This window comes from Leptosomus discolor, chromosome 1, assembly GCF_034619465.1.
Source record: "Leptosomus discolor isolate bLepDis1 chromosome 1, bLepDis1.hap2, whole genome shotgun sequence".
In the NCBI taxonomy this organism is placed as follows: domain Eukaryota; kingdom Metazoa; phylum Chordata; class Aves; order Leptosomiformes; family Leptosomidae; genus Leptosomus; species Leptosomus discolor.
Genome location: NC_141391.1, coordinates 196256050 through 196281091, shown reverse-complemented (window position 1 = coordinate 196281091; position 25042 = coordinate 196256050).

The window sequence follows — 25042 nt, the reverse complement described above, 5'->3', positions numbered from 1 at the left end:
CACAAAAGAAAAAAAAAAAGTCAACAAGCCAACTGCACCACTGATTTCAGAGGCCACTGCACGATCTGAGTACATCTGGAAAAAACACATCAGCTCCATTAGGCGATTAAACAAACATCTCCCCCTCAAAAATAGCTCTGCTCAGCAGGACCGTTGTTTGCTTATTTGAAAAAGTTCCTCAACTTGTAATGTCTTTCTCATATCCTTCCAGTCTAGGAAGTCTAAGAACCGCTGACAAAGCAGCCAGCCATACTTCATGTTAGACGGCTGATTCCACTGTACCAGGCACCTGAAACACCAGGGCCTCAATCCCAGAGCCGCATCCTGCACAGCAAGCACAGTTAACAGAGCTTGAGGAAGTGCATCAGGTATCTTACCTTTTACTAAGGTTTGTATTAGTCTGTAAGCAGCAGTGTGACAGGAAAAAAGACAACCACCTTTACCTAGAACAATCAATGGCTCTTATCCCCTCCAGCACTGCATCAGTATGGGATGGTCATAAACCTGTGGTAGATGCATACAGACAAACTTCTTCATTTCCAGTACATGCCAGGCCTCTCTTTTATACATTCTGCAGTACTATAACAATATTCATATACAACTCCCACAGTGGTCTAGGTAGCCTGACAGGGATCAGCACTTTTATTAATAACACTTTATTTAAACTTACTGGAACTGCTATTTGATTTATGAAGCCCTTTGCAAGCTTCAGAGTGATTTGCACAAAATCACTATGATCTGCACATAGGAATTCCTCTACCCAACCCTGAATGAGTTGGGTGACACAGTACCTATTGTCCTAGCGTCACCAACCCTACCCAACAACACCTTTTGACATATGACCTTGTCCAATTAAATAAACAGAGCAATTTAGATAGGCAGAAGGTAATTATTAGGGCTGGATGGTGGCCAGCTCACTGAAGCGTAGTACCATTCTTTGAAAAAAGCTTTATGTTGTGCAGCAAAGTTTAATGACTGGAAGCTTTCAAGAGTTTTGCACTGCACGCCATCCAGCGATGAAACATCCAAGTGTATGGTGCTCCTTTCATACCACAGTGGGTGACAGTTGTGAGGTCTTGGGCAAGACTGCTTCTTTCAAACAGATGTTTGGAAATAAATGGCTTTCCAATTTGCTCCTTTGTAGCCCTAATCACTTGTATCTTAACTGGACCTTATTTATTTGAACTGAGAATATAGGTAAATAAGAAATCAGTACTGGGCTCCTATTTTCACATCATCTTTTTTTATTTCATCCTGGGGAGTTGCCAACTCCCATTTCATATGGAAGGACTTAAATTGTTTTTCACTATCCCTGACTTATTTGCCAGGGTTTGGTTTTGGTTTTTTTTTTAACAGAAGACCGAGTAGGACGAAAGAGGACAGTAAATAATAGCCATAGATAATTTAGAAATAAGTCACTTCCTAGTGGCTCCATGACAATTACTAGAAAAACTACATTCCTGCATGGTTAAGCCTTGATGCCAGAGCCCAGCGAGAGCAGAGGGAAGAAAAAGGTCTTAGCTCTTCTGTGTGGAGATGGATACTCAAAGGCATTTCCTTTTTATGTATTTAAACTTAGCTTTTTTCTGTATAAACATGAGATCTATCACATGGTCATTTCCCACTGAGACAGGTTCTCAAGCAAGCCTGTGCCATTGTTCCCCCATCTCACCCACCCAAAGGACTTCACCATGAAAAATCCCTGACCTCTTCCAGAGGGAACAGGATGCAGCAAGAATGAATGAAATATTTGTAAAGGCCGCCTCCTCTTTGAGCACCCTTTCAAATCCCAGCCACCAGATTGGCCCTACACTGAGCTTTTTGTTCCCAGCATGTCTGAAGGATGTCTGAGTATTACTTTAGCCTACTCTGGCAAGCCATTCTTCAAAAGCCTTTTTTAGCCTGCCTAATTGCATTGAAACTTTTATATTCAACCTGCTGGAGTTAAAAATCTCTCCTAATTTTCTTTATTTGGACAGGACACCATCTTTACAGAATCATGGAATGGGTTGGGTTGGAAGGGACCTTCAAAGATCATCTAGTTCAGCTCCCCTGCCATGGGCAGGGACACCTTCCACTAGACCAGGTTGCTCAAAGCCCCATCCAGCCTGGCCTTGAACACTTCCTTGAACAGCTTCTCTGGGCAACCTGTTCCAGGGTTTCACCACTCTCACAGAAAAACAATTTCTTTACATGTCCAATCTAAATCTACCCTCTTTCACTTTAAAACCATTGCCCCTTGTCCTGTCACTACAGGCCCTGGTAAAAAGTCTTTCTCCGTCTTTCTTATAACCCCCTTCTATATACTGAAAGGTCACAATAAGGTCTTCCTGTAGCCTTCTCCAGGCTGAACAACCCCAACTCTTTCAGCCTCTCTCAGCACAGGAGAGGTGTTCCAGTTCTTTGATTGTCTTCGTGGCCCTCCTGTGGACCTGCTCTAACAGGTCCATGTCTTCCTGTACTGGGGACCCCAGAGCTGGACACAGGACTCCAGGTGGGTTACCTTTTGAGTGACACTTCGTTTCCAATAGCCTCCCAGACCCACAGCACAGATACTCCACCTGTTGTTCCCACCCCTGGCCGTTCAAAAAACCAGTCATTGACCCTGGGGTTCCAGTCTCCCGGTTGCCTCCAAGGGTCTAACTCTCCCTGCCCCCTCTAACAACCTTCCTCCTTGAACACAGAACACAAACCCACAACTATGTAGGATTTTAAATTTTTTCATTATTGTAGCTCATGCTGAGGGGTGGGGGGGTGGTGGAAGGCAAAGTAAAGATGGAAGCTGCTGCAAGCACGCCACACCTGTCCCTGCAGCCCTGGCTTCAGCCTGGTGCTGGCCTTCACTCTGGCCCTGGACTACACAGCCTCAGACAACCACTATTTTTGTATTTCAGTGAGACCCAGGGGCCGCAGAGGGATTCAGAACACAGACAGCCCGATGCCGAGGCGTGCAGTCTAACCCAGCTTGCTCATGACTGACAAGCAACTGCCACGTCCCTCGTCCCTGCTGAAACACCCCCCTCTGTGAGCCCTCCCCAAACACAAGTTCAGTTCAACGTTATTTAGTAACACTGCAGTATAAATCAACAGCTGCCACCAGGAAGTATCCTGTTCTGACTCTTTAAATTACTTTGAAAAACTTCGTTTTCCCCCACTCGGATATGGTTTGGACTAATTAGAGAGAAGTTTCATGTTCAAATCAGCAGCCCTTCCCCATCCATTGTCACATCTCGATGAGAACAGTATTTAAGCGATGTAGGTACTATTAAGATTTGAGATTCCATCCAATTAAACACTGATACAAGAGGAAAATTATCCTTTTAACAGATTACTAACAGCACACTGGTTTCTGTTGTCCACGAGGGATCGCGAAAATTCACTGCCTGAGCAGAGCTCAACATTTTATACTACTTCAGCGCAGAAACAGAGCAGAATTAGGAAACAATTATTGATAAGTACACAACTGTGGCACCATAAAAGCCCCATGGGTAAGACCAATCTAAGTAGAAGGAAATAAAAAAAACAGCTTTCACATTTTTCCTTTTTTTCCCTTGTTTGCACAGTTGGAAATTCATTCCCTGCTGCTTTGTATTTCCTATACTGATTAAAAGCGTTACCTACTGTATTGTTCTCTTCAAGGCCTGGATTTGCTAGGTGAAAGCATCATTAGAAACAGGGCTGAGGTAGCGAAATGGGGCTGAATCAAAGAATTCTTTCACTATATGAGCAGCAAAATGTATTTTTCCCAATAACATTTTATACACAGTAGAAATTGCTTTTCCACATCAAAGTCAAGACACATTGAAATAATGAGTCAGTTCAAGAACCTCAAGGATAAGACATTTACATTTTTAGGAACAAACAGACCTGTAACAAACAATACTGGCTATTAACCCTGGTCAGCACCAAAAACTGGTTTTCTGGGAAAGTTTCTGAAGATCTTTTTTTGCCCTTCTTTCTCTGCAGAGCCCTCAGGAACTGGCAGAATGGAGCATCGCATACCTCAAGAGAGCTATACATCTCAGCACAGGCAAGGAATCAGAAGCCTCTTTGAGCTAATCCTCTCACTTTCTCATCTAGGCAAAACTTTTCTATAAAGCATCAATAGTCTCACCATTATTTTAGTAACTGTATTTTTAGAGGTGAAAGGAGCAGGCTGGTTCTCTACTAGGTTTTTTCTGCCTAGTGGAGGTAAGCAGTAAATAACTGTGCCATTACTTGGTCAAATACGTAAACAATCTAATTTTAGTGAGAACGGCAAAGGAAGATAAATACACTGGATTCGATTAATGCTGACGCTAGAAGTTGTAGTAGGAAGTCAGCACTTCTTAAAACTTTGTTCATGCTGAGATTCCATGAGCTCCCAGTCATTTTATCCTGTTTACATTATGCATTCTGGCAGAGTGGTGACCCACATAACCTCCACATGTTTCTCTGAGAGTTACAGTTAAAAAATAGGGCTCAGGTACAACATTTTTTGACCTATGGCATCCCTGTCAACTGCATTTGGAGTTCAGGGGTTGCCTAGAAGCTCATGACCAATAACAAGTGCTTTTTTAACATTAAGTTTGAAAAAGCCTTATCTTGACGAAATCTTGGGAGTGAGATTCTTCCAAAATGCACAAATATGCTTTTTCAGTCCTGTTTTTAAAATATGAAGTTTAAATAGACAAACAGGAAATTAAAATAACCCATGAACTTTGTTTCTTTTCAGTCAGTCTCTAAGACTGCTGGACTCTTTGGCCAGCATTTACAGGAATGTTTCAACACCTCTTGATCTGCTGAAGTTCTGTTCTCTATAAATGGGTTAAAATATGTGGCTTCATTTATAATTTTACTGCTTCTTTAAAAAAGCATGTTTGAGTTTATTTAATTAATTGACCTTAGAAGGAAATTGGCCAATTTATTCCATGTTAACAGTTACATGTTGCAATCAACCGTTCTTAGCTCTACAACAAAAAATGAAGGTAGCATTCCGAAGGTCTGTCATACCAGAATGCCATTCTCATAACTTCTGACTATGTATACCATGAGTTTTCTATTTTTTTCCTCCTGAATTCCCCAAAATTCTGTATTCTACGGAAGTTGAACTACTCTCACCTTGTCAGCACTCAGTGCCTTTGCTCTGTTTCTCATGCTCAAGCCTGTTTGGGAACCTCAGACTAAACATTATTATACTTATCTCCAGTAGAAGCTCAATCCAGATTTTGAACACTTAAACACAGCAGTGGGGATCTCTGCACTTAAGATGCCAGAGCTTCCTACATTCAAGAAGAAACATGCGCCCTTGGCTGGAGGGAGAGGAGGATGGGAGCATGTGGACAATGCTGTGGTGTTTGTACAGTAGCTCTGTAGTGAGAACACTTTTTTTAGGAATTTGGAAATCTCGATTCAGGCTGTTTAGTGCATTCATACCCATCTCTCTGATGCTTTGCTACCAGAAGCCTTTACCCAAAGTGGGGCTCCTTGATCCAGTGCTGTACAAGAAACACTTCTGTGTTTATAGGAACAGACTGAGGGAAACCTGACTTCTCAGGCACTGAGTTGCGTGGGTGACCTGGGCTTCTGGCATAGGACCAGCTTGCGCATTTTACCCAGTGATGAATGCAAAATACGTAACCCATTTTCAGAGTGGGAATCGTACCTCCTCTCAGTTTAACATGGGTATTGACCTATGCATCCACAAATGGGACTCGGAAAACCCATAGAAAGGAAGGTTTCAAATACATTTTTCTCCTAAGCATTCCTTCCCAACTATTTGGGCATCCCTCGTCTGTATCCTGCTTGTTCACAAATTTCGCTCTCATGTGCTTAGTGCTCCCCATGCAATAACTGGAAGCAGAGGCACCTTCTTCAAGGCTGCTGATCACACTTGAATTAGTCACTGCTCTGAGCATCACAAGCCCACGTCCTTCTGGTAGTCTATCCTTAAGGCTGGTGGGTTGAGATAGTATTAAAAAAAAAAAAAAAAAGGAAAAAAGAAAGAAAACCCACAAAAAAAACCCAAAAAAAGCCCTCCATGTACTGGGATATGCTGTACTTCTTATTTCAGTAATATAAAACAAAACTCCAGTGTCACACTTCCCCTGTCAGAACACAACCTAGAGCCCCTAATTCTTGTCTCAGAAGACAACACACTTTTACCCAGTTTCCGTTAGTTCCTGCTGCTGGAGAGAACCCATTATCTCCCAACCACTGCTGTGAAATACTAATCTATAAAATAACTTCCTTGAATGTTTTCTTTTTCTCTTGAAAAACGATTTGGGAACAGCAGGGATATGAGCACTCACCTCTTTAAACTCTGCATCAACATGTTTTATCATCAACCATCTTTAAGGTTTTACCAGGATAACAACTTTGCCTTTGCTATGGCTCCCACAGTAGTCTTGAGTGAAAATGGGGAGAGCTAAGACGTAAGAGACTAATATTAGAATTATGTGGAATAAAAAAAGAGTGTTTACAGTCTGCTAAGGGAAATCTCAACGGTAAGCTCTGAAAATGCTAAATGCTAGTGCTGTACATCAACGAACAATATCCAGAGTTCCTCAATTTACATAGGAAATGTTTTCAATAGGCACAGTACCCCCAGCTCTCAGCCACTGACTCCGTCCCTCTCGCAGCTCCTGAATAAGTCTGCAAGTCCACAGATCATCCAGAGCTCTCACAGGGATAAGGACAGCAAAGCCTGGCGCCTGCAGTGTGCATTTTTCGAAGTGTTGCCATGGTGATCTCCAGCACGCTTATCCCTTGAGAGCTCAGCTCAAAATTCAGAGGGAACCAAAGCAGGACAAAGAAATGACACCCAAGCAAAAGCAACAGGGAAATTACGTTTAATAAGCATACGTACACACTTTCATATGGAAGCTTTCAGAAAATAGTTATTTTTAGAACTGAATGGTCTGTAGGAAAGAAGCACAGTCTTCACAGTCCCAACTCTAAACCAGGATGGTCTATGGAAAAAACCCAAGAATTTCTAACCCAGTGTTCAGCTCGTGGATCACTACTTGGCACAGCATAAATCCTCAGCCTCTGTACTGCAAAAATCCTGATCTGTGCATTAAGGTCAGAGGACAAGAGATAACCGAGCAGATAAAAAGAGAGATGTCTTTAATAACATTAACACTGTAGAGCAGCAACAGATCACTAGATAACCAAAATCTGACATTTACTTTTTAGAACATACATTTCATTATTCCACAAAAACAATTAATACAATAATTCTTAAGTATTCAATCAATTTATATTTCCACCAAACACTTTTCATCATCTGTTGGTCCTTATGGCAGTTATACTCTCTTAGTGCATTCTCAACAAAAGGGAATTACATGTGTGCGAATGTGAAAGCAACACTCTGTCAAGTGATGTACGATCTTGATATATAGTTGAGAAACCTGTTGTATGGTGCTTTCACTCCTACCCTACAAAAGTGCTGTGTTATAATGGCCATACACACAGAAATAAACCAGCAAGAAGAGACACCACAATTCAAAATCTGGGCCATGTCAGATATGCCACAGTCCAGAAATAATACTAAATGAGAGTCAATCAATGTTTTGCCATTAGGCAGCATGTTTCAGTCAGAACTTATTATCAGACACTGCCAGGCCCTTTTGTGCCTAAAAGAGCTCTGAGATCAGTTAATCCCACATAGCTTGGTGTTCAGCCATTTGCATATGATAGTTTCTTTTCCCAAAATACACGATATTCTTTTTGTTCCTGCCTGGGCTTCTTATTACTATTTCAATGGACATTGTTAGTCCCCTCCACGTCATCATCATTTAGATCTTCATGTAAATACTTAAATCACGTTATTGAAAAGCAGCATCCTCCTGAATGAGCATGGAGCTTTTCAGTCATATCTGCTTCAACATCCATCAAACCCATCTGGGTTGGTACAGCATTAACTACTACAGAGCCTTGCTCCATCTCCACTCACAAAATTTGGTGTGCAGTCTGTCACTTATGACTGTGGGCAGCACTTTAGCTGCTGCCTTTGGACTAGTCTAGTGCCTGACACTCATCACCTGCTGAGAGGATGTTCACAGAGGTTTGTTTCTTCAGCATATTCGTGTCCTCACAGTTGTGGTGACAATGCACATAGACAGGGTTGTGTGGAGTATATTGCCCACGTATCCATTTGTAGGATGCACAGGAGTTTACTCAATACATGTGCCTCTCTGCACTCAGGTCCCTCGGTTAGTCTTTTTTTGCTATCGACTCATCAAGTGAATTCTCTGTGCTTCCCTAGGCTGTCACCTCCCTGGTTTTCAAACCAGCCCAGGACCAACAACTGCTGGCTGGAGGAAGGGCTGAGGGAGAGATCCAACTACAATCTTTGGTATTTATCATTTTATCTATAGCTTCTTCTCTCCCAAAGGATGCTGACATCTGCCTTGAGCCGCCTCCCTGTATTTTAAGCTTTCCTGATCCCCTTTAACAGTAACTGATTTATTTCCAGCATATACTGGTATTTCTGCTCAATTGCAGGGAAAGAACTTGAACTTTAACAAGATCCCTACAAAATCACTGATTGCAGTAGGCATAATATTATGGTTCTTATGCGCTCATACCTTGATCCCTTCAGGGAAGAGTTTTTATTTACCACGAATAAAGATGAAGGCTGACAGACAGCCTTCAAATCAAAGCACAAGCCATAAAATGTCTGATTACTCCAGGAAGCAGCATTTAACAGCTTAAGTCTTTATTTAGATATTATTTTGCATATTTCACCCATAATGAAAGCAAACTAGTCGTGAACAAAACCATTTGGTAATCTAATTTATCAAGATCACTCACAAACTGGCAGACAAGAATTTTAATAGAATTTGCACTTACAAGATCAATTTGTACTAACTTCTGTCTCATAGATACTCACTCCTTTTCTAGGTAGGGCCAGTGAATGGAAAATTGAGACCCTAGTGCAATTCCAGCCATTTCCAGAAAACATAGTTTTACGCTGTAACATGCATCTGCTGAGGGAATTTACTTAAAATTACTCTACTTTCCTTACTGAAACAGCATGCTTTCTACCACCCACTACTTGTACGACAATATTTTACAAGGATACTGCAAATCTTTAAAGCATGGGGATGAATTAACTACACAGGGGCTGTCAGATATTTACCTCGCTCAAGAACGTTAGATGTATTAGATTAATGCCAAAGACAATAAATATAGTTTGACTTCAGTAAAGGAGTTGGCAGAACAAGACAGGAAGCATCACTGCAGAGATGCTTGCCTCATAATCCTGTTGCAAAACATCAAATATGCGCGTGCCCTCCTCCTCCCCTTCCCTTTCTTCTCCCCAGTTATTCAGCAATTGGAGTCACAGGCAAGGCTCCCATCAGCTGCTTAACAGATGCATGAGGAAGATCACACACACCTAATACCCCACTTGGGACACCTTCTTTTTCCTCTACTGTCCCACAAGGTCAGAGTTTCAGTTTTACCTAGTGAATCTGACAGCAAGCAGCTTGCTCCTCTTTCCACAGGTTGTCCTGCCATTCATTTCAAAGAAAGATTTTGAGTAAATGTTATACTTCGCCTAACATCTGGGCAAAATAGTTGATACCTAGTTCATCACTAAAGAGAATCTAGTTGCCCTAAGTGCAGTAGTCCCTCATTCTGAAAGGAAAGTCCCTAATTTGGGCTGGTACTGGCATGCAAGAGGTGGTGAGAAGACACTCATGGAGCTGCTCCAGCAGGAACTACCCATTTTTCCGCTCCTGGCCAGGTCAGTTTTCAGCTCTTTCTTGCTTAGGCTTGAGGTTTGTTTGCACCCATACTTATGCCACCCATGGAAGTGGCAGAAACAAGCAGTTATGGCAGATGGGAGAACAAACCTACTTTGTTCAGCAACAGCGTGGACTACTACCCAATAAAGTGACTGTACAAACATGTCCTGACACAATTTAAGTGGAACACCTTCAGTAGGTTTCCTACAACTGGAGAAAGAAATACCGCCTCTCACCTTGTCAAAGACAACAGACAGGCTTGCTGGGAGAGGACATTATCTCCGCTCCTTCTTTCGTGAGAATAAACACCTGCTTTTGTATAAGATGACTATTTTCAGGGTACTGTATTTGCTTACAACAATGTTAGTATATTCAGTTTTGCTCAAGTCATGCAATATAGATGTATTGGGAACATTTTCCTTTCTTTAGTTTTTTGTTTCTATTCCCTATCTGTGTCATTTACTTGTTCTTTTCCTCCCAGTCATATATACACTTCAAAGACATATTTTCAAAGAACAATTTCTCTCAGCATAGCTTGCCCCCCAGCTGTAAAAGCTTTGCTCACATATACCTTCTTCAGGAGAGAGAACTTCTTTGCATAGAGCTCCTTCAGGCAACATCTGTAACGATGCAAACAGGTAGAACGTTCCCATGTGGCACAGCTCAAGAAGGAAGCATACACATCCTGCAAAGCAAACCCAGGGTAGCACCACAAATATTTATACGCCAGATAAAATCCATATCCTGCAGCTTGGACTGCTATAAACAAATGCTATCCAATATATCCTCCAAGTCAATGAACCGAAGAATTCGCATATGGATGGGCAGTCTGATTTGAGTTCACCCAAGGGTATGAAAAACCTGGGAATGCAATGAATCAGCTTATCCCTGGGTTACTGACCACTTGCACCTTCCCTTCCTAGCACCATCCTGGCCTCTGAACAGGATCTCCTTGGCTTTGTGACCAAGCAGACCTCTCTACAGCCATTCCGCTTCTGGATACTTTCGATGATGTATGGGCAATGAATGCCACTGCAGAGCAGTGACCAAACTAATCCAGTTTCTCTGTACAGAATGATAAAGCTCATGCTTTCTAAAGATGCTGGCTGTAAGAAGTGCTGAAAGACCAGGCATCTGCTCCACCACTCCTGACGTCAGCTGTACTGTATGTTTCTGCTCGTTACAATGGAAACTGTATTGTGACCCTTTTTCCCCCCTCTGCAAATACCCTAAAGAGCCACATGGCCAGTAGCCTATGGCAGAGACTTTTAGATGTGGAACTGATGCAGAGGATGCCAAAGTTAAAATGATGACACAACTTTCTGTTCTTAGAGAGGGTTTCCTGGCATCCCCTGTGGTGTCCTCAGGACTTCTCTGACATGCAGTAAGAGTATCTTAGCAGAAAACACCTCAAGGAAGAAAGGTAAGAAGAGGGTGTGAGAGTACAAATCCCCATAACATTGCCCATAACAGGTACCATGATTTGTGAAGTCATCACTTCCACAGAAGGGGAAAAGAAATATTTTTTTTTTTTTTTAGAAATAAGGTTAAACACAGCTCACAGTTTATATATGAAAAATAACCAGCCAGAACTTTCAAACCAATGCACACTTTCTGCCTCCTCAGTGCAACCAGCACCATCATTCTCCCTCCAGAATAAAAAACAACAACAACAACAAACTCAAAACCACGCTCTTTGAAAACACAAGTCTAGCTTTGAAGAAAACAGTGGCCTTCAGTTGTCTGAAAAATTCCAGACACATTTTAAAGAAAAACCTAGCTGTGTGTAAACACAAGAGTTGCAATGTTTCACAAACTCAGAAATTCCCAGGAATTGTAATTTAATGTGAATCATTTAACTGGCACAAATTAAACATGCAATTTTAAGGAAAACCAGCAAGGATAAACAAGACAGTATTTTGTGTATCCCTGGAAAACTTCTGTTTATGAAGTCACTAGTTTACTGAATTGACAATGAGAAATTTCCAACCTAAAACTAGATCTTTATGTCTTGACATTACTTCATGACATTGTGCTTGATCAAATTAAGTGCTGCAGTACCAGGACACTAGAATATTGTCTAGCTGTCCAAAGGAACAGCTATTTTTAAATATGTCTTTTGCATGTACTGCATTAATTGAATCAAATAAGGTTGAGGCTTGCCTTGAATTTAGCAGACAAGTATTTAATTTTTACTTTTATCATTGTTAAATCTTTTAATCAAATATAACATTAAATAAACTAAAGATTAATATAGAGGTTTTTCTCAACTAATACATTTAAATGCATTAAAGCAAGAAAAAAAAACAAAACAAGAACACAAGCCAGGCTTATAAACAGATTAATATAAACAGCACTAAAAAAGTAACACCCTGAGAGCACAGAGCATTTTTTCATGTTTGCTAGCACAAAAGTAACAGCAAAGGTTAAGAGCAGTGGAGGTGGCATATTCCACCGAAAACAGCACGTTAACGCAAACTGTTTCCATTTAGCAAAGTGACATACCAGTTCACCTAAGATAATTGCTTAAACAACATCATTGCTATCATAAAGCAAAAGGATGCAGGGCAGAAACAGAGCAAAGTCACAGAACCATCCAATGGTTTGGGTTGGAAGGGACCTTAAAGATCATCCAGTTCCAGCCTCCCTGTCGTGGGCAGGGACACCTCCCACTAGACCAGGTTGCTCAAAGCCCCATCCAACCTGGCCTTGGACACTGCCAGGGAGGGGGCAGCCACAGCTGCTCTGGGCAGCCTGTTTCAGTGTCTCATCACCCTCATATAATTTCTTCCTTATATCTCATCTAAATCTCCCGTCTTTCAGTTTGAAATTGTTACCCCTTGTCCTATCACTACCATCCCTGATCAAGAGTCCCTCCCCATCTTTCTGGTAGCCCCCTTTAAGTACTGGAAGGCCGCTATAAGGTGTCCCTGGAACCTTCTCTTCTCCAGGGTGAACAACCCCAGCTCTCTCAGCCTGTCCTCATAGGGGAGGTGCTCCAGCCACCTGATCATCTTCCTGGCCCTCCTCTGGACCTGCTCAAGTAGGTCCATGTCTTTCTGGTGCTGTGGGCCCTGGAGCTGAACACTGTACTGCAGCGGGTCTCACCAGAGCAGAGTAGAGGGGGAGAATCACCTCCCTCGACCTGCTGGCCACGCTTCTTTTGATGCAGCCCAGGATACGGTTGGCCTTCTGGGCTGCAAGCGCACATTGATGGCTCATACTCAGTTTTTCATCCACCAGTACCCCCAATCCCTTCTCTGCAGGGCTTTTCTCAATCCACTCATCACCCAGCCCATATTTGTGCTTGGGATTGCCCTGACCTAGGTGCAGGACCTTGCACTTGGCTTTCTTGAACTTCATGAGGTTTGCACAGGCCCACCTCTCCAGCCTGTCCAGGTCCCTCTGGATGGCATCCCTTCCCTCCAGCATGTCAACTGCACTGCACAGCTTGGTGCCATCATGAAATTTGCTGAGGGTGCACTCAATCCCACTGTCTATGTCACTGACAAAGATGTTAAACAGCACCGGTCCCAGTACCGACCCCCGAGGAACACCACTCCTCAATCTGCTAGCTATGAAGAGACCTGTAATGCTCCTGCAGCCAGTCTGTTCCAGCACCAAACCCACGGGGATCAGGAGCATGAAGGCTTCAAATTGGCTTTTGCAAAAGCCCTGGTCTAAAAGCCATGGAGTGAAAGCCCCGTGCAGGGAGCTGGGAGCAGCAGGGGCCACTACTCAAGCCTGCAGGGCAGAAGAGAGCTGTGGAGCAGCTGAGCTGAGGAGAGAGGTACTGCCCTACCTCCCCCAAGGAGATCCTCCCAAAGCCCTACTCCTCGGCTTCTGTAGGCTCGGAGTCTGTGTCAAAAATTAATTAGACCTGAAATGAATAGGGCCTCCTAAAATTGTTCGTTCATTAGGAATTGCACTGTTGCTACAGGCGAAGCATTCAGAGGCTTCCCCTGTACCAACAAGCAGACAGCAGCAAGATCATGAGCAGGAAAACAGCAGAACAGTGCCCTTATCTGTGCCTGTTCACACTGGTATTGTTCACTCGCCTGAAATTAAAAAGGAGGAGGATAAGGAGGCTGATTTAACGGACTCCAACACAGCAGTCCCACAAAGGGGCTCACCTTGGCCAGGAATTAAAGGTTTACAGAGACAAAGCTAATGTGGCATCTGAGAGTGATGCTAAAAATGATATTCACACTCCAGAATCAGTGCTAGAGTCAATGCTGACAACTAATTTGCAACAGTTTCCTCTAAGTCCGTAATGCATTTCCTTTTCTAAACAGGGACAATTCTCAGTTTTTGTTGCCAGACACAACAAGAAACTTGGTGCCAATATTCTCACTTCTGAGAGAATATTATTCTGTGAATACAGAATAATATCCCAAATGGACATCACAACCTGCTTATTCTGTAAAATCTTGTGGCTGACATATGGATTTGAGTGTTACAGATGTCCATCCACCTCTCAGTCCCAACATGAATTAGGAGAAGGAAGAAACCTGTTACAACATGGGTGATAACGAAGCAATTGTATTTACCAGCTTTTACAGGAGGAAAAGAAGGACAGTTTAGGCTGGTACCTTTGACAGAAATTTCTCAGTGAATCTCTTCCCTGCGTGCCCCCAAAATTGAGATAACCCAAAAATTTCAGATTTGGCTTTAGTAGGATAAAGAACCGATGCAAAGCCCTATGTTACTGCACCCAGCTTTTCTACTTGGTTTCACTAGGTTTGAATAAACGGCTTTTTGCTTTCTCTTGATCTCCCCAGGATGCAGCAGCCCTTGCCAAAAATAACTACGTTTTAATTTTCCTTCACAATTCCCTTGCAGAGGTCTGCACTGTTTTAATGCTGTAGCATCACATATCCTTTTAATCCCTGCCTACACATTTTAACATTTCAAACACATGATTATTTATAAGCGAAAAGCCACCAGAGCTTTGGTGAGGTAAAGTGGTTTAGTGGGGACTGAAACTGGGGAGGGGGAAGAGGGGAGGATGAGTCATCATTTTCTAGTTTTAATCCTTCACTCCTCCTCTGTTTTGGGCTTCATTATTAGCAGTAGTGCTTATTCATTTTGAGCAGGGCCAAAAGAGCAAACAAGTCCTCTGAATTTGAAAGCCAAACAATTCCAACTCCTAATTCAGCCGTGCACGCCTGCTCCAGGCTGTTCAATCCCTTGAGACCCCTTTTTGTAGCCTAGGCTTTTCCCTCCTGTAAGTGCCAACCCATCGACGGCCTTTGGCTGGGGTTTTGTCCGTTCCCACCTGCTCCTGCAAGAGGGAGAACAGACTGGACGGAGTGACGCCGTCCTTAAGTTTTGTGCCGTATTCACGGCTAGGCATTGCCACACTGAACAGAACAAATGGGTTACAAAAACTGCTTGTGCAGACAAAGCAAGACACTTGAGCACCACCACCGCTCCAACTAAAACACCATTTGGAAACAAGTTGCCCTGCATACTGAAGGGGAGATAGCATTTGTTCAAAGTCCCCTCTCCTTTTTGGTCATCGCTCAACAAGGCAGTGAAAAATTTGTCCTCCAGCCCAATTATACCACTCTTCTGATGCTGTAACAAAAGGAGAAAGAGCCATGACAGAAATAACAAGGTAACCTGCATCTGTAATGGAAGCAGCAGCAGGAGGTAGGAAAATTAACTGCCATCACACCCCATTTTTCTTCCCACTTCAAGCACACTCTCCCTCTCTAAACACTCCTTCTATACACACCTTCCTGCAAAACAAATCTCTAAAGACTGAAACTCCCAAGCCCACCTATACTTCATACCTTTTGCAGCTCCACTGAGAAACAACCCTTTGCCTTAAGCTAGGGGAGCTGGGCAGTGTAGGAGCCTGAGTCCAGCCTGGAGAGCATGCAAATTCCAGCTCTAGGCTTTTTAGGGATGCTTAAGCTTGGAAAAAGCTGTAAGTGTGGATGCCTCAGGTTCAGCTGCCATACCCACGTTTCTGTACCAAAATACTCGCACTCAGTTTCAAAAGTGTGAATAGTCATGAGCTCCAAATATAATTTAGGACAACTAGGAATATGCAGAAGCTCTGAGAATTAGACTAGTTATTTCAGTAAATTAACTAGGTAGCAACTGTGAAAATGCTGATGTTAGACAGTATTTCAGGCTCCTGGGCTATAAATGGATATAATTTTTACTTACCTGACAGGTGTGTCATGAGAATTAGCTAATATTGACACTTTGATCTTTAAAATGCTTTGCCAAGTATTAATTAAGGAAGGATCATTTTGCATTCAAAATAGCTAGTATTTTGAAGCTGAATTTGTCTCCATCCCTCTCCTAAAATGGTAAAGAATCTACTGTTTGTTTTTCTATGGATTCCCCAGGAGATTATTTTAGAGAAACATGAGAAAGAAAGATGGACATGAGGATTTATGTTTCAAGGAAGATGAATGGATACCTCTAAGTAAAAAGCTGTGTTTTGTTGCAAGAATCTTCTCTCCTGTGGGTCTTTTAGCCAGACCTGTAGACTTAGGTCAAATGTCATTGAATATAGGGAGAAAGGAAACCCCCACCCCTCAATAAACCACCTTTTTCTAACTAATCTACTAGTATTTTTTACAAGGCAAGTCTCAAAGCAAAGTATGAGAAGTTCGCAACACATTACAGATACTCAAGTACTGCATCTACTGGTAAAGCGCGGCCTCATTTCTCCATAGAGGGAAAGATGCCAACATACGGGCAAAACTCTGTTACAGTTTCATTGGTAGCCAGTGATATGAAGGAAGTCCAAAGCTGCGCGATGCTTTTGTTACATGGGTCACTCATGTTGGCTGCTGCCAGAGAAAATGGGGAGCCAAGGCCTGCCTGCAGAGCCAGCTCTCTCCCAGCCACTCTGTGCTCAATAACGAGACCAGGACTTTCACCATGGGCACTCTTGTCACCAAGATCTAGGAGCAAAGGCATGACATTTGGCCTTTACATGGCCCAGTGAATACAAACCCAGATTAGAGGGAAATAGAAGATTGTACTTGATAGCATATGGGAAAACACCAGCATAAGTCTCCAAATAAGCTGCTCTGCACACCCGAGAGAGATCATTACGCAGGGTTTTCTTGTGCTTGCTATTGCTGGTGGTTACAGCCTGACCTGGTGTCATGGGCTACTCGTGCTGGTAGTGCAGAGACATTATCATCTCTCCTGAAGCCACAGTATTTTCCTTACTGTCAGCCAGGCAACACAGGGAAGACAGAGCCAAAGGGAAAGAAAGACAGGACACATGCCAGAAAGCACATGCATGAAGACAGATGCAATCCCTGTGTAGGTGCCCTGAATGCCCTTTAGGGTCCTAGGGTGAAGACAGCAGAAATTCTATGAGAACATTTTGCAAAGTCCATGTCCTGTTCTCGCCTGCTGCCCAAGACATGCAGAAGATACTGAACAAATGTCACCCGATGTTTCGGTGACTTAAGTCCTATGGATCTAAAGATGAGTCTTAGAGTTGATTCTGGGGACTCAAGTCTGATTGACTGTTATACCTAGGAAATATTAGAATTAAAGTTCCTTACGCAAATCTTTCACAACAGTCTCTATGATGGGAGACTTTTTCCCCTGTTCCCCTGCCTCATTTCATGCACAGCATAGACATTACTTAATGAACTAGCAACTCTTCAGTATTTATTTTTCTCCTCATTATCCAGTGTGACTCTATGCTTTATTTACCATGCTATCCAAATGCTGCTGAGAATTATTTATAGCATAGGAGCCAAGTTTGTATAAACAACAATTAATTTCACAATACACAGCTGGATCTTGAAACGAAGGTGGACATTTTTGGGATGTGCACCGTTTTTGAGCAACTGCTTTATAATCCTAGAAGTCTAAAAAGCATGTCTGTCAACTTTCTAGAAAGAACCTGCCTACCAGCCAGCAGAGCTTAGTGAGAGCACATGACACGACACGGTCTTCATCCTTCACAAGGGTGTCTGAACCAGGCTATTTACGGTGCCCCTGCACACATTTTATAAGAAATACTGTTGAGACCAATGAACAAAACACTCAATGCTACATTAAGAACTTGTGCCAGGGATCTGGGATCACAAGATGCACAGCTAGAACCTGATTTTGGTATCTCATTAGGGCTGGGTGTTCTTCCCCCCTACCCTGTGCACTTTCCTGCCCATCCTCTACTTGATGGTGCATGGTCCTGATTCCCTAAGGTACACACTTCCCTTCCTTCTCTTTGCAGTCATTGCCTCAAGATTATTGTGATGTATCATCAGTATAATGCAATACAATTAGCAGCTTATTGTCCCCTCCAGTCCAGTTTACATTTTTCCTAGCCTTTCCCTATTTTTTTTAAGGCCCCCCCCCCCCCCCCCATCTCCTCTCTCCTTGACCAGGCGAAGAAACAAAGCAAACCAACATTTCACTGCACTCCTCCAGCGTCAGTTCTGTGAAGGGTCAGTGCAGAGGAAGGTTCTGCAAGTTTATTCTACTTCCTAGCTTTATGGGTAACCAAGGCCAAAATCCTACCAGCTATCTTACCAAACCATTACAATGTATTCAAACTCAAGTTTCAGATTTAATTTTCAATTTTGACTGAAACATTTTTTTTTCAATAAAAATCTCTGGATACACTACACATCAAAATGGATGATTGTAAGAGGAGGTGCTGGATTTCATAGTTTCAGGGCTGTACCTCCAGTTTGTGAGTGACTGCAGGTAAAGCCACTGCTCCTCTTGGTTCCTGTTAAATGCTTTATTCCCTCTCTTGGGCTCTGCTGACTTTGCATATAAGAATATCTCCACAGTCATTTCTGTGAATCAAACCCAAAAGTAGATATGAAAAGGTACTTTCTCCTCTCCACATGTGAGGCCAATTAATTTTTGAAAATTACTCAAGTAATTTTACTCGATTAACTTTATTGCAAGAGCCAGATCAAGAAGAAGGTTTCCGTTTAGAAGCTTAGTCTACACACGCACAAAATTAAAATATCAGAAAAATAACATCTATCAGAGATCATATTTACGTTTACACCAAGGACAAAGTGCTAGTATCCATCTCTCCACAAGGATGTGTTTCATGCCAGTTTCACGACAGGCTAATAATCACATTGTCAATAGTCTACTACTCAATTTCCTGAAATACAGCTCCACTTCTTTTATTTGTTTGCACATACATACATATATGAAATGACATTTTAACTGGGCAGATACCTTTTACAATTCAACCTATACACAAATGACACCCATCTGCTAAACAGCCACTTAAAAAACTACAAACAAACAAACCCCAAGCATTCTGCATATTTCACAAAAAAATGGTAACTGAAGATAACAGTACCTCTTCCCAAGTTTCCCAGGAGAAACAGTTGAAAATTGAGTTGGTGAGAATAACATGAAAGTAACCCAAGAAAAACTTTTACATGTACAAACTCCACACACACTTGTGGGATTGTTCAAGAAGTGCCACAGGCCTGAACAAGGCCACTTGAGATTTACTTTTAGGATCCTGAAGCAACTCAAGTGACTGGTCCCAGTAAATGCCTTCAAACTTTGGTTTTGTTTTGTTCAATACATATCACAAAGTTTTGATTTTGTATCTTATAACCCTATATAGGTTTCAAACTGGGCCAGATACCAGTAATATAGAGAGCCAATGCACAGCCTAGTCTGTAAATTTTTAGCTTAGGTACAATGCTGTCAAATCTGAGAATCTTCATTTCAAGCAACACCGTGTCAGTAGACAACTCCATATAAACCAGACAGCATTTTGCAATGTTCCTGCAGTATCTCACTGTTTCAGTAGTATTGGTCAGTTAGTAATTTTAGAAGACAAGTTTATAGAAGACCAAAGTCTAAAATTAAAACTGTCCCAGCTTGTTAGACATTTAAGTCAGGATCACCATCCTATTTGACATTTAAATCACAATTTCTAGACTTCATCTGGCATTTGTAAAGGCTTAGTTGACTGCTTCCAAACTCATCAGACAGGCTCTGGGAAATGGAAGGTGAGATCGTGGGAAAAATATAATATGGAAAAATACTGGAACGAATCCGTGGCAGCTAGAAGTTCATGACTATCACCACCCTGCACACCAGGGCCACTCAAAGCCTCCTGGGGTATGACTTGCAGAGATATGGCTCTGTTTCACACACAAATATGTACATATATATACACGTGTGCATGCACACAGTTAGGGAGTTCACATTATTATGAAATACAGCTAGGGAATGCAATTACTTTAAGAAAAATAATGGAGTATTCACCAGCAAAGTAACAGTTTCAAAAGGGTCTAGAAAATGAAGCAAAGCTCTTATTGTTAGAGAACTATTGACTCCAGGTTTGAAAAAGTGACCTCAAGTGAGCAATGATGCACTTAGCCTGGAACTTGCAGCCGCTGTATTTCACTCTAAATTGAATTGCCAATCCACAGTGCAATCTTCTACCATAAACTCACATCTTTGGGGCAAGTATACTGAAAAATACTATATACTGCCTGCATTATTCCAAATTAGACTAAATTTCTCTGGAAATGGAAAATGTGTCCACATTACAGAATTTCAGGATCCTCATGGGTATTTATACAGGGGTAGTGGTTTTTTTTTTTTTACTTTTAAGGGCACTTAGCGACAACTTCGTGTTGACATTTTTCCTGCAAACAGTTCATAAGCATGTAAATAACCAATAGCACGTGGCCCTGTTAAAAGCATTTAGGTACGTATAGCCTACAGACCTGTACTGAACACCATGTAATAGACATTTTACACCTCACACACATTGCACAGTGATCAGATCCAGCATTCTTGCCATACTAGAAGTGGTCTTTTTGTTAAACTAGGCTGCCAATTTAGCATGATTTATAGTATCACCAATGTCAGTGGTGTGCAAATATAAATAATTGAGATGTGCTGTGAAACACTTACATTCACTCTTCCACTAAGTCTTCTTCACTACAATCAAGTTATTTTCCAGGACAGTGTTTAATCTTCTTACTAAATAAAAGAAGGCAGCAATTAAAAATATATTCATATGCATTAAGCTATGCTCAATCACCTTAAATTTATGAACTTTAAAATACTGATTTAAGATCTTCTATAGTGTCCCATAAACTTGTAATTTGTTTATATATAGTCAATTTTATTACATTTTTAACACAGCTTTAACACATCATAACTTTCAATCCTGAGGCTAAATGGGGTAATGTTCTGTATTTCAATAGCTGCTCAGATAATAAATCAGACGGACAGCTGCTCACAGATGTACAACTAATTACTGAAGAACTGAGGGCTCAACTGATATATTACCAGAAAGAATGCCTGGCATTACAGATGGGGTATTGTATGATTTGGCACTCCTCTAGCTAGAGCTTGAACACATTCTTATCAATGGCAGTACTCAGCACCTCCCACGATCAAACATTTAAGAATGGAAGAGAAACAGTGTCTGTCCCTCTAGGGAAGGATAAAATACCACCTGATAATTATTTAACATCACGGTGTATGCCAAAAAAATGGTAAAATCAGCTTCATGCAGATTCAACATAGCTTTTCTCAAAAAAATATCCCAGTCAATAAACGTAGTGAGTGCTGAATGCCCTAACCTGTTTCTTACACACAGTTATTTCTCAGTTACTTTTTTAGCAAAGTATGCAATGCCCACTCAAACAGGTTGCAGTGAATGCTGATGCACACTAAAAGATCACCGCATGGCAGTTCCCAGGAGAGAGAGATCTGAACACCTGGCAAAACCCACCACCTTTTCTCGAAAGCCTTTTCATCTCAGCTGAACCTGACTTTGTGACTTGCCTAACACTTGCTCCCCAGGGAGGTAAGACACAAAAATCATCAGGGCTTTTATTTTCCCTTCGTGTTCCTTGAGGCTGCCCAGTACCAAACCAAGTTTATTTTGTTAATGTTCGATGGGATTTAATTTCTTGTTTGCAGTCCCCATATCTAGTTGCTGTGGTAACACATTCCTTAAGACTACGTGCATTCATCTCTTCCCAGGGAAAAGCTGTTTGAGGGAACCTGCACCCTCACTGGATGGAGGATGAACATGGATACTCAGCAAAATTGTGGGATAAGGGACATGAGAGAAGAGCTGGGCGAGATATTTAGACCACAGCTGCATGATACGGCTTAACTTGAGAGAACAGACGTGGATGGGGACTGAAGGAAGTTGTAGGAAGGGAGTGTAAGTAAAGCAGCCAACCCAAGAGACAGACAGACAAAAATTTTAGACTTTAGGACCAAGGGAAAGGGCAGATTTCTTTCTAAGTCTTACTGACAGAGGGAAAAACAGACCTGGTGCAACTTAAGCGTATAAAGGAAAAGGAAATACAGAAGGAAAAGGAAGAGCAAGGGTATATAAAAGGTCATGACACTGTCAACAACACACAAGAAGGAAGGAGGTGGAGGTAGTCAGCAAAGCAACAAGACTTCATCCTGCTGAGAAGTTCCCTTTATATGTCCGTGTTGCCTCTCTCTTTCAGAGCATTTTTGCAAGTGTTGCTGAATGGTGATTTAGGCCTGTCTTGCACAGTTGGTTCACATCTCAACTTTGCACATGCCACAATTGAAGTGCATGGAAATTAGTATTTGGCTGAGCCTGGAAAAGGAATCGAATGCTGTCAGCCATGACTGTTGTGTTCATCCAGTTATACCCTCAGTAATAAAGGTATGTCCCCTGCTAATAACATCAGGCATCTGTTTATTGGGAAAACAGGTTCAACCATAACCCAGGAACTAGCAGAGAGTCATCAGCCTACTTATGTGTCAGTTCTCACATGGGTAAACCGGGCATTTTAGTCTGTAGTTGGTAATCAGCTGTGCCAGCGAATGATGCTACCAAACTACTCAATTTTCTGTGTTACAAAATAGGAAATCTTTTTCATAAGAGGCTTAGGACACAAGCCAGAAATCTCATTCACTGTCTCCCTATTTATTCAGACTGAGTCATCAGATTTTCCAGGTTTCCCCACTCATATGGCACACTGCTTTGGCTAGGTTTAGATGGACACAAGTGGTACCATCTGCCGCAAGGCTTCCTGGTTTTGTTTGGTTTTGTTTTTTCGTTTTACCTCCTGCTCGTAGCGCAACAGCTCTTTTTCAGTATCTTACACTGGAGCACCACAAGGAACTGGTCTTTCATGGTATGGGTTTGGTCAGCTTGCCAGAACTTGCCTGAACTAAATGAATTAAAATACACATCACTATCACAAGTCCTCTGACAACTGAAGACTCTTGCAGACTGACCCAAAGTTAAAAGTACTTAGATGACACAGGGGAGTTGTTCTTTAAAGCTGACAGAAACCATGAACACAAACTGAACAAATAGATAGGTGGAAGCTCACACAAGCTAACTTCAGTCTAACAAAGTTGATCTTCCTGTTTTGTCTCTCTTCACTGGCTTGACAGAGAGGGTCCTGCCATGGATCACCTTCTGGAGGAGGAATCAATCTTCCCCGAGGTGCTTTTCAGAGGAGACACCCTCACCCCTCCATAACCCACAGAGGACAGCAGGGAGATTATTGCCATAGACTACATTTAGCTCTTATTCTGTCCCATCCCAGTCTGAACACACTTAACTACTTCCACCTTTCATACGACACAATTTTTGCCTTTAAAATCAAAATACACTTTAGGACAAAAGGATGAAGACCACCACGGACGTGTCATACAGTTCAGAGCATCAGGACAGCACAGTAACACAGCAGAGACCAGACAACCACAAACAGTCTCCCCAACCTCCAAGTGCCCTCTCCCTCATCAGGCGGCTATGCCTCTGTATTTAGGGTGAATGTCTCAGATATCATCATTTCAAAAAGATGACAAACTCAGGCTGATTGGTTGTGTCCAAGTGCAAAATTTTGCAAGTGGATAATGTGCTGCCCCAGTGCTGCAGCTGCCAGGGCGATCGTGGCTTCAGAAAGCTGCAAGGAACAAAGCGCGGCACTCGACCTGTGGCACCTAAAGCCGACGCTGCTGTAAGTCCTTGTAAGAACGCATTTAGTACTTTTTTTTCTGTTTGCTTCTAGAGCTAAAAACAGATCATAAACAACATTTCTGTGAGGGAGGCTTTTGTTTGTTTGTTAGAAAGGGCAGGCACTGGGTCAGGGACAGAAAGTTGTACTATCCAGTTCCCAGACACAGACCTTATTCCCCTGAGCCTTCAGCTATATGTAACATATGGAGCAGATAATTTTCATATGCCCACGGAACTTTTATCTGGCTGTTGAGCTAACAAGCACTGTGCACTCGATAGGACGGAGCACATAGCATAACACTACAAACTGCTTTTTTGAGCTTAATTTTGAAAACGGATCTTCACATTTCAGTCATGGGAAGGCTACGTTACCACACTGAGATCATGTCCATATGGAAACAGGATATAGAGTTTACTATTAAAAACTTTAGGGTGATATCAAATGTCAGCTTAAGACGCTAAACATTGCAGTCTAATTAAATCTGTATCACACTACTATACTCCAGTATCTGGTCAATGCTGTATCTTCCCTCACTTGCAGCTTTGCAGCTTGTGTCGCTCTTTGTCATCTCCATTCTGCCCTCTCCACCTCTTTGACCTCAGAGATACCCGCTCCACTTCTAGCACATAAACTCCAGAGTTTTATCACTGACTTCCCTTCTGTCTCCTCCGCCTGGCTACCTTGGGCTTAGTATCCTCATTGTCTTGGAGCTGCTCAACATAGGTTTACCTTCAACACACTTAAATCTGATACTGCTTAATTTTTTTTTTTTTTTTGGTTAGGTTTCCAGTCAATCCCACATCCTTTTGACCTCAATTTTATGCACTATGAAAAGACCTTGACCAACTCTGTGCAAAAATTAACAGAATATTAAAATAACAATGGCCATGTTTGACATTGCTCAATATACCTCAAAAGAACAATCACTTTCACTTTGTTCTTCCTCCAGTTTGTGGGGCAAAAAGAAAAAAAAAAAAAAAGAAAAAAAACAGGGAAAACCCCGCACATGCTAGCGCTTTCTGTTCTTACAATTTAAAAGTGTTAAAAGCGTCAGAACAAAATCTGAGTTTTACACATACACTATAAGAACGAAGACCAGCATAACCCAAAGCTGAAACCCCACAATTTGTGCTCCATTACTCTTTCTGAATATCCTTCACTTTAGACTAAAGGCAACCAAATACCTTATCTCTTTATACACTTTTCCAGAGAGACTTCTTTACAGGATTAAACACACTAACCACAAAGTACTTCTTTCTCTGCTGTCCCTTCTGACCAGTCTAGAAATCCTACCTGCTCTTTCAACAGTATTTCACCGCCAAGATCAAACAGCAAGAA